This window comes from Aotus nancymaae, unplaced genomic scaffold (genome assembly GCF_030222135.1).
Source record: "Aotus nancymaae isolate 86718 unplaced genomic scaffold, 86718_ANA_hifiasm-v0.15.2.pri h1tg000094l, whole genome shotgun sequence".
Taxonomy (NCBI): Eukaryota; Metazoa; Chordata; class Mammalia; order Primates; family Aotidae; genus Aotus; species Aotus nancymaae.
The window spans coordinates 1,347,419-1,355,201 of NW_026988509.1; the positions used below are offsets into that span (position 1 = coordinate 1,347,419).

At 52.3% G+C, this 7,783-nt stretch overlaps 1 long non-coding RNA gene across 1 annotated transcript in view; it reads left to right on the forward strand.

The window, feature by feature from the left end:
• Window positions 1–7,127, forward strand: part of LOC135271872 (uncharacterized) — a 141,279-nt gene extending 134,152 nt beyond the window's left edge. Inside the window, exons 2-4 of the long non-coding RNA XR_010339988.1 lie at window positions 4,438–4,567; window positions 5,972–6,055; window positions 6,984–7,127. This is a non-coding gene — a long non-coding RNA (uncharacterized LOC135271872). The remainder of the gene's footprint in view (window positions 1–4,437; window positions 4,568–5,971; window positions 6,056–6,983) is intronic.
• Window positions 7,128–7,783: the final 656 nt, after the last annotated feature.

Here is a 7,783-nt window from a genome sequence, read left to right on the forward strand (position 1 = left end):
ACAGAGCCCGAACTGACTGAGACAGCGCACACACAGAATGACCGGGGAGCGAGGGTTAACGTGCAGGTTCCAGGGCCCCAGGACTGAGCATTTAAGCAGCTTCCTGGGGACTCTGGAGTAAGGTAGCCCCTGGGGACATAGCCTCAGGGTCCTGGAGAGTAGTAGAAACCAGAACCAAAGCAGAGCGGCATCGAAGCCCACTCCACGCCAAGCCTGTGAGCCTGGGGCGACTCCACTCTGAGAATCAGGGTCCCCAGTGCACCGGGACTCAACTCCAAGGGAGAATGCAACCAGTTCCAGGATGCAGGGGCGGCAAGATTTTTGGGAACAACGATGGGGCCTCCTTACACCTACAGCCTGGGCAGGGGACTTGCCTAGGGAGTGGCCAGTGTGTTGCCTGGTGGTTGTACTCAAGCTCCCGTGGAGTACGGGTTTGCTCATCAGCGGGGGACACAGGGTCACAGAGGCCCTGCAGGATGGAGAGAGGCAGGACTGGGACTGAATCGACAAACCCTCAGATCTGAGGCGTTGCTGCCTCAGTCACCACAGTCCGCAGCCCTGAACTGCTGGGCTTGTGGGCTCGTGGACTCGTGGTGCACTGAGAGCCATCACTGGAGCCCGTGGCTTTGGGGAGCGCTGTCCTAGATGGCCTAGTTCTGATAGTGATAGCAATAGGGACAGTAATCATAACAGCTATCATGTAATGTGTCCCAGCATGTGCCGGGCACTGTGCTATGTGCCTCATATGTGAGCTCAAGTCACCTCCTCACCATCCTCTGAATGAAGCATCATTGTCCCTTCTTCTAGAAGGGATCGAGGGCGAAGCTGCAAATACCTGCCCAGCATGGACCCTAGTGCGGGGCCCAAGACCATCCCTTGTGCAGGCTCCACCACCACTGTGCCAGCTGGACCTCAGCAGAACAGTGGGCGTGTGCCGGTTTCCTGCAGCTCCCACCCCCAGCTCCATGTGATGTGCCCCTGGCCTTTGCCACTCAGGTCAAGGGGAGGCACTGGGGTGCACTAAACCCAACCCGTGGCTCATGTTGGACCGGGAACCCTCTCTGATCTGGGTCTTCTGTAAACGTTGTCATGACAATGTTTGAAAGTAAGGATTGGCCGGACTCACAGGACAGTGAGGGGCAGGTGAGATGAGGCCCCTGAGAGTCTGTCCTGAGCGGCAGCCAGATTAATGTTGCTGAAAATGTGCCCTTCCATAGCTCCACCCGTCACCTTTAAGACCACCCTGCAAGCTTCCCTGAACGGCGTGACCTCCCGTCCATCCAGCAGCCTCTTTACGGGTGAGCTGCGAGATGAACTCCGGTGCCCCGAGGACACTCACATAAAGAAGCAGGAAAGCGCTTCCATGTCCGGACTCTGGGGAATGTGCCTCCGGGCCAGGGTCTTGTAGTGCTGCCAGAGTCGGAAGTTGTCATACACGCTCTTGCAGGAGTCGTCCGGTTGGGCCTTGGCCTGGGAGGGAGCCTGGCTGCCGTCTCCATGAGCCCCTTGTGGCCATGGACAAGCATTCCCTGGGGCCATGATGGGGGCCGGCTGGGGAGCCGGTGGTGGTGCTGGAGGAGGAAGGCTCTGGGACCAGCCTCCCTTGCAGGCCCGGGTGCCCCCAATGACGTGGGCAGCCCCAGCGGGCACCGCAGGGGCAGCTGCTAGGGGTCGGGGAGGTGGACAGGTGACACCCGCGCAGAGGGTGCCTGGAGCCTGCCAGACGAGGGGTGCCTGAGTTAGGACCAAGGTCTGTGCCTGAGGGGCCTTCATAGGCCCCGCTTCTGTCTTTATCTGGAGAAGGGCGTTGGAAGCCCCAGCCCAAATCAGGCCTTGGCCATCCTGTCCTGCCACCAGAGGGGTGCTGGGGAAGGCAGACAGCACCAGAGAGCTGCCTGGAGGAACCACTGTAATCACGAGGGTCGGCCCGTGTGCTGGGCTGGGAGCAGGTGTGGTGAAGGGCAGAGCCGTGAACACTGGCATGGAGGTGCCAGGGTTCTTGGTCACACTTGGCTCCAGCACTGGGCATGCTGTGGAGACAAAGGAAAGAGGTGAATGAGCTGGGGTCTCCAGGTCCGCACTAGTCACTGGGAATCAGAGGGGTGTCCCAACAGCTGAGGGTGTGGGACAAGGAAACTCTGCAGCTTGTAAGTGTCCGTGAATGTGTATCGCATGCTCTGTTCCTCCACGGGAGGGTCGCTTCGCTAGAGAGCCTGGCCCTGGCTCCACTAGACTCCCTGACCCCTGTCTGCCAAGAAGCAACAGCCAAGCCTTCGCTGCCTCTGAGGGTCTCCCTGGCAGACCCTGTGAGCCTTACAGGCATCTCCCAAGCCATGGGTCAGGGATGAATCTCTCGCCGGCTTGGTGGCCCTCAGCATGCTCAGCAGCAGGTGAGGGGCCTCCCCCAGGGCAGTGCTATGCACTCAGAAGGCCTATAGGAAGCCAGAAGATTCCTAATATTATGGTCGTGTCTCCTCTTCAGTCTTCCTTTTCCTGAAGCTCTTGAAAACCCCTTTCTGTCCTAGCTCAGCACAACAAAATAAAACCACTGATTAGAGTGGGTGTGGCGATTCATGCCTGTAATCCCAGCACTTTGGGAGGCCGAGGTGGGCAGATAACCTGAGGTCAGGAGTTGAAGACCAGCTTGGTCAATGTGGTGAAACCATGTCTCTACTAAAATACAAAACTCAGCTGAGTGTGGTAGTGCATGCCTGTAATCCCAGCTACTCAGGAGGCTGAGGCAGGAATATTGCTTGAACCCAGGAGGCAGAGACTACAGTGAGCCGAGATTGCACCACTGCGTTCTGACCTGGGTGACAGAGCAAGACTCTGTTAAAAAAAAAAAAGAAAAAAGAAAAAGAAAGAAAGAAAAAGAGAAAGGGAGGAAGGAAGGAAGAAGGAAAGAAGGAAGGAAGGAAATCATTGGAAAGAAATCTGTCCCAAGCCAGCACCCTGTGAACCCTGAAGATAACCCATATGTGTTATGGCCAGTGTGCAAGTGATTGTCCTGGCACCATGCACGGCAAGTGCTAAACAGGGGTCAGATTTGGGCCACCCTTTCCTCAGTGCTCGGTGGTCCTGGCTGCCACTCAGGAAGGTGTGCTCCCAGGGGGCAGGTCTGAGAAGCAGTGGTGGAGTTCCCTGAGATACTTTGATTGCTCAGCCAGCAACAGCTGCACACGATTAGAGCACAGCCAGGAAGCAGTGAGCAGTGGGGCTGTCAGGGGAGGTGTCCAGGGATTTCCACAGCTGCTGGTCATGTTAGAATAGGTCATGGGACAACGAGCCCGTCTCTGGTCCTTTTCCTTTGAGCTCCCAATAACTGAATCTAGTGACCAACCAAGAAGCAGAAGTTCTTGGGCCACAGGCCAGGTGTGGCAAAGTTGTCTGGAGCTCATCCCTGTTCACTAGGACCTCATGCAGTCTCCAGTCAAGGGGACTAGGGATACAGCACATGCACCTCATCAGTCAGGACACACATCCTGACTTGAAGGAGAATAATAAGAGGACCGTCTTCCTATTTGTACGCTACTCTCCTTCCTCTACTGAATAGGAAACCAGTCTTTCCAGACCCTTCCACTGAGAACCAGCAAGAGTCCACACCTGACCCCTGTTCATGAGGTAGTAGACATGGAAAAGAGACAAATTCTTCCTGTCCACAGTAACACAAAGTGCAGAGGACAGGCCATGAGCTAGCAGACAAGAGGAAGTGGGTCTGAAGACCTGAGCTTCCACAAAAGGACGAACAATTCAGAACAAGCTGGGAAGCCCAGGCCGTGTTGCCTGATCTTCCCCAACTGCCCCCACCCCTGTTAAATGAGAGCCAACAGCCACCTGAACCGACGGAGAAGCCACCTCTGGGGAGGGAGCTGAGAGGCTGCGGCAGTTACAGTAGCCCCAGCCTCGCCCACCCAGAGGCTGTCACTGCGTGCTCTGTCACAGACAACCCACCCAACAGTTTTCTGGCTGAGCCCACTTCTCCCCTCTCTTCCCTAAGATCTAGAAACGTCCAGTCCAAATCCCTCTGAACAATATGGAAGGGCACCTTCCAGGTGCCTGAAGACACACAACACAGGGCTCAGACTTGCCTGTCATCCTCCCTGGGCCACCAGCACAACACGACGATCCCACCACTCCCTACAAAGACACGGCGATGTGACCTGTCCCCCTCTAGAAAGAATCAATACATCCACTCCATCCTTTCCCCTACATGGTGTATTCCCCCGGGCACCTTGGTCCACCTCTAAGGAGCCGTCCTCCCTAACCACAGACTCAGGGTGCCATGGCCCTCCCCAGGTGTGATGTATTTGGGAACATCCAGTGCTTCCTCCCTCCTGGACATCAGCCCTATCAGCTGTCCCCTGGGGCACTGTGAAATTTGAATTCCCAAGGATGTGAAACATGGCAGAGAATTGGATAATGCCCTTGTCCCTACAGCCTCACCTCCATTTGAAGCCATCGCCTCAGGCTGGGTGCTGACCACCGCTGTCTGGCAGTTTCTGTGGTGAGAAAAGTCAAGGGCAGGACCCAGAGAGTGACCTGCCTCAACAGATTCTCCTGAGTTCAGGTAGGTCAGGTAAAATTTGAAAGTATGGCAGTTTAGAACATAGGACCCAGACATTCTGCAGAGGGGGAGGGGCGGTGCAGTAAGTACCGGTCGCGGCAGGGGACATTCTGTGCAGGGCTCCAGTCAGTAGGCAAGAGCTGAGCTTCCCTTCCAGCTGGAGGGCAGCAGCGCAGACTGTGTGCGCCTCTTTAGGCAACTTTTAAATTGTCCTTCTGACTCACAGCACAAAGCTTCAACCTGATGTCCCCTTTACTTCCGTTCTTTGTCAACAGACCTACTTTTGTGCCCCTCAACCCATGCTCCTTCCCATTTGGGCTCTTTCCCTCTCTTGATGAATCTCAACAGGGGCTGCACTTCCTAAACACAATTTAACCAAGCAATACTTTTGCATGGTTCGAAATTCAAGTTGTGCACAGTGGACTAGGCAGTGACCAGTCTTCCTCCCACTTTTTTCTGTCCACAACATTTTGTTTCCTGTAACAAACGGGTGTTCTGATTCTTTTTCATCTTTCCAGAGATATATTATACAAACGAAAGGATAATGAAGCTGTTTTTGTTGTCTGCAAATGCTTTCAGGTTTTTTTGGGTGAAAGTTGATATATTAATATTAATATGTTCCAGTATTCTGACACTTCCCGTTGGCACTTAGGAAGCATTTGCCCCTTCCTAAGACAATTGGACTCATGCAGGCAGAGTTGCGAGACAACATAACCGGGGCCACACTGCAGGGAAGGCGGCGGATTGCAAGTGTGAAGCCCAGGGTTCTCCCCTCCTTGCTCCGGTTGTGTGAGAAACTCATTTTCTGACTCCTGTCCGATATCCCTCATGAGTTCTCGGTTTGATCCCGATTCTGAATGTGAATGGTCCTTGAGCATTTCTATGAAATGCCTCCACAGTGGCCACTGGGAGGGGAGCGACCTCCACGCAGTGCCTGCCTGTCCGGGTGCTCCCAGGCCTTTTGTCCTCTGAGACAGAGCTGCCTTCTTACACGCAGCCCTCTTCCGCCGTGCAGCTCACCTCGATCTTAGCTGAGAAGATTGGTGGAGAGCAATTGAAGCAAAACGATGGTAAACTTCCCGAAACAACGTCCCCAGTAGTGGGGATTCCAGGTGTGCACCACCACACACAGCTAATTTTTGTGTTTTTAGTAAGAGACGGGGTTTCACCATGTTGGCCAGGCTGGTCTCGAACTCCTGACCTCAGGTGGTCTGCCTGCCTTGGCCTCCCAAAGTGCTGGGATTATAGGCGTGAGCCACTATGCCTGGCCTGTTAACGCTAACTTCTGAGTTACTCCTTCCCATTTCCTTTTTTGTATTCCTATTTGCAAATGCTTTGTATCCTTATATATCAAGATCATCTGTGATACTGACTGACTTAATTGGCATCTCCCTTTTGTTTTACAAGTGACGGCCAAAAAATGAGCAAACGGAAAAAGAATTATCCAGATCCAGTTTCCATCATCCAGAAGTATGGTGCTGATGCGCGCAGGTACAGACCGGTGCTTTGCCTTGTGTGTCTTTGTTGTTTTATATGTAAGCGTCTCCTATACTATTGGTCAGAATTGTTAGGTTTCGTTTATACTTAGGTTTTTAACAACACATCTCTGTTATGACTTGGGTGTTATGTTGGTGTGCTTGTTGATCTTCAACTCCCCAAATAGTTTTCTAGATGATAAAGGCATTTTTCAACCTAGAGGTCCGTTTGGGGAAGAGGACCTGTGTTGGGTGTTGGTCGAGCTGTCCAAGTCCTCCCCAGGCTAGATGTGGATTGCCTCTGCCTTCCTTCCTTTCTAGGTTCCCTGTCTTGTTGGTATTCGAATTCTCTTTCACCATTTATTTTAATTTTGTACCTACAGAGCCATGTGAGATATATCTATGCTGGAGCTAATATGTGTATGCTAGAGGCTGGTTGTGGTGCTGCCAGAGAAACAGAGCAGGACATGAGTTCTGTGTGTGGAGCAGGGACTTAAGATCAAGGAGGATTTTGCAGAGTGGGATAGAACATTCTGGGTAAAATGAACAGCTTTAGCATGGCAGTTCCTTCTCAGTACTCATTTTGAGTTTGTGGACAATCATTCAGTCCTAGACAGTTTTACTGTCCTTCTTTCCTGAGGTTTAAAGGAATTAAACCCTGCACTTGCTGACAAGGTTTTAGAATCTCTCTCAATTCTTAATTACTATTTGGTGCAGAGAAGTAATGTTTTCCTAAACTCTCTTCGGTTCACTCAAAAACATAATCGAGGACTTAATGTCGTACGTTGGTGCTTATGTTGAAAGTATTGCTGAAAATCAGAAATTCACACTGCCAGCAGTGTTTGGGATTTTTGTTATTTGTTTGTTTAAGTGATTGTAAAAGTTGATTTCCTTATAGTAACTTACCCCAATGTGCAAGTGTTTAACTGATTGTTCATTCCTAGGAAGAAGAAATAGAATTTCTCTCCAATGAGAACACAGTTAGAAAAAGCCCCAACATGACGGACCAGTGGATCCTGTCCTTCATGCGGTCTCTCATTGGCTTCTTTGAGACTGAAATGGCAGGTGAGTCTCTCTTGGTCTGTCCTCCCAGAACTACTACTCTCTTTGTAACTGCCCTTTTGGCATGTGTCTGTCTATAAACATAGTGGAAATATTGAGAGAGACAGAAAATTAAATAATTACTTCCTTTCACCTCTCAAATGTAGTTTTGTTAAGGCTTGTTAATTGTCGGGATGTCTTTGTTTCAAGGCCCCGGGGAATTCTGACCTGGCTCGGTGGCTCACACCTGTAATCCTCAGCATTTTGAGAGGCCGAGGCAGGTCACCTGAGGTTAGGAGTTCCAGACTAGCCTGGCAAACATCGGTGAAACCCCGTCTCTACTAAAAATATGTTAAAGAAAAAGTTAGCTTGCGATAGAGGCAGGGAATGTGTAATCCCAGCTACTCAGGAGGCTGAGGCAGGAGAATGGCTTGATGTCTCTGGACAGGGCTTGGTGCCGGGGGGCCTGGATCTCTGGATAGTTGTCGGTGCCGAGGGGCCTGGGACTGGGTAGGTGCCGGGGTCCAGTGCCTCTGGACAGAGGCAGGTCCTGGGGAGCCTGGGTCTCTGGACAGGGGTAGGTGTCGCGGGGCCTGCATCTCTGGACAGGGCTAGATGTGGGGTCCTGGACCGGGGTAGGTGTTGGGGTCCTGGGCCTCTGGACAGGGGTAGGTGCCGGGGCCTGGTTCTGTGGACAGGGGTA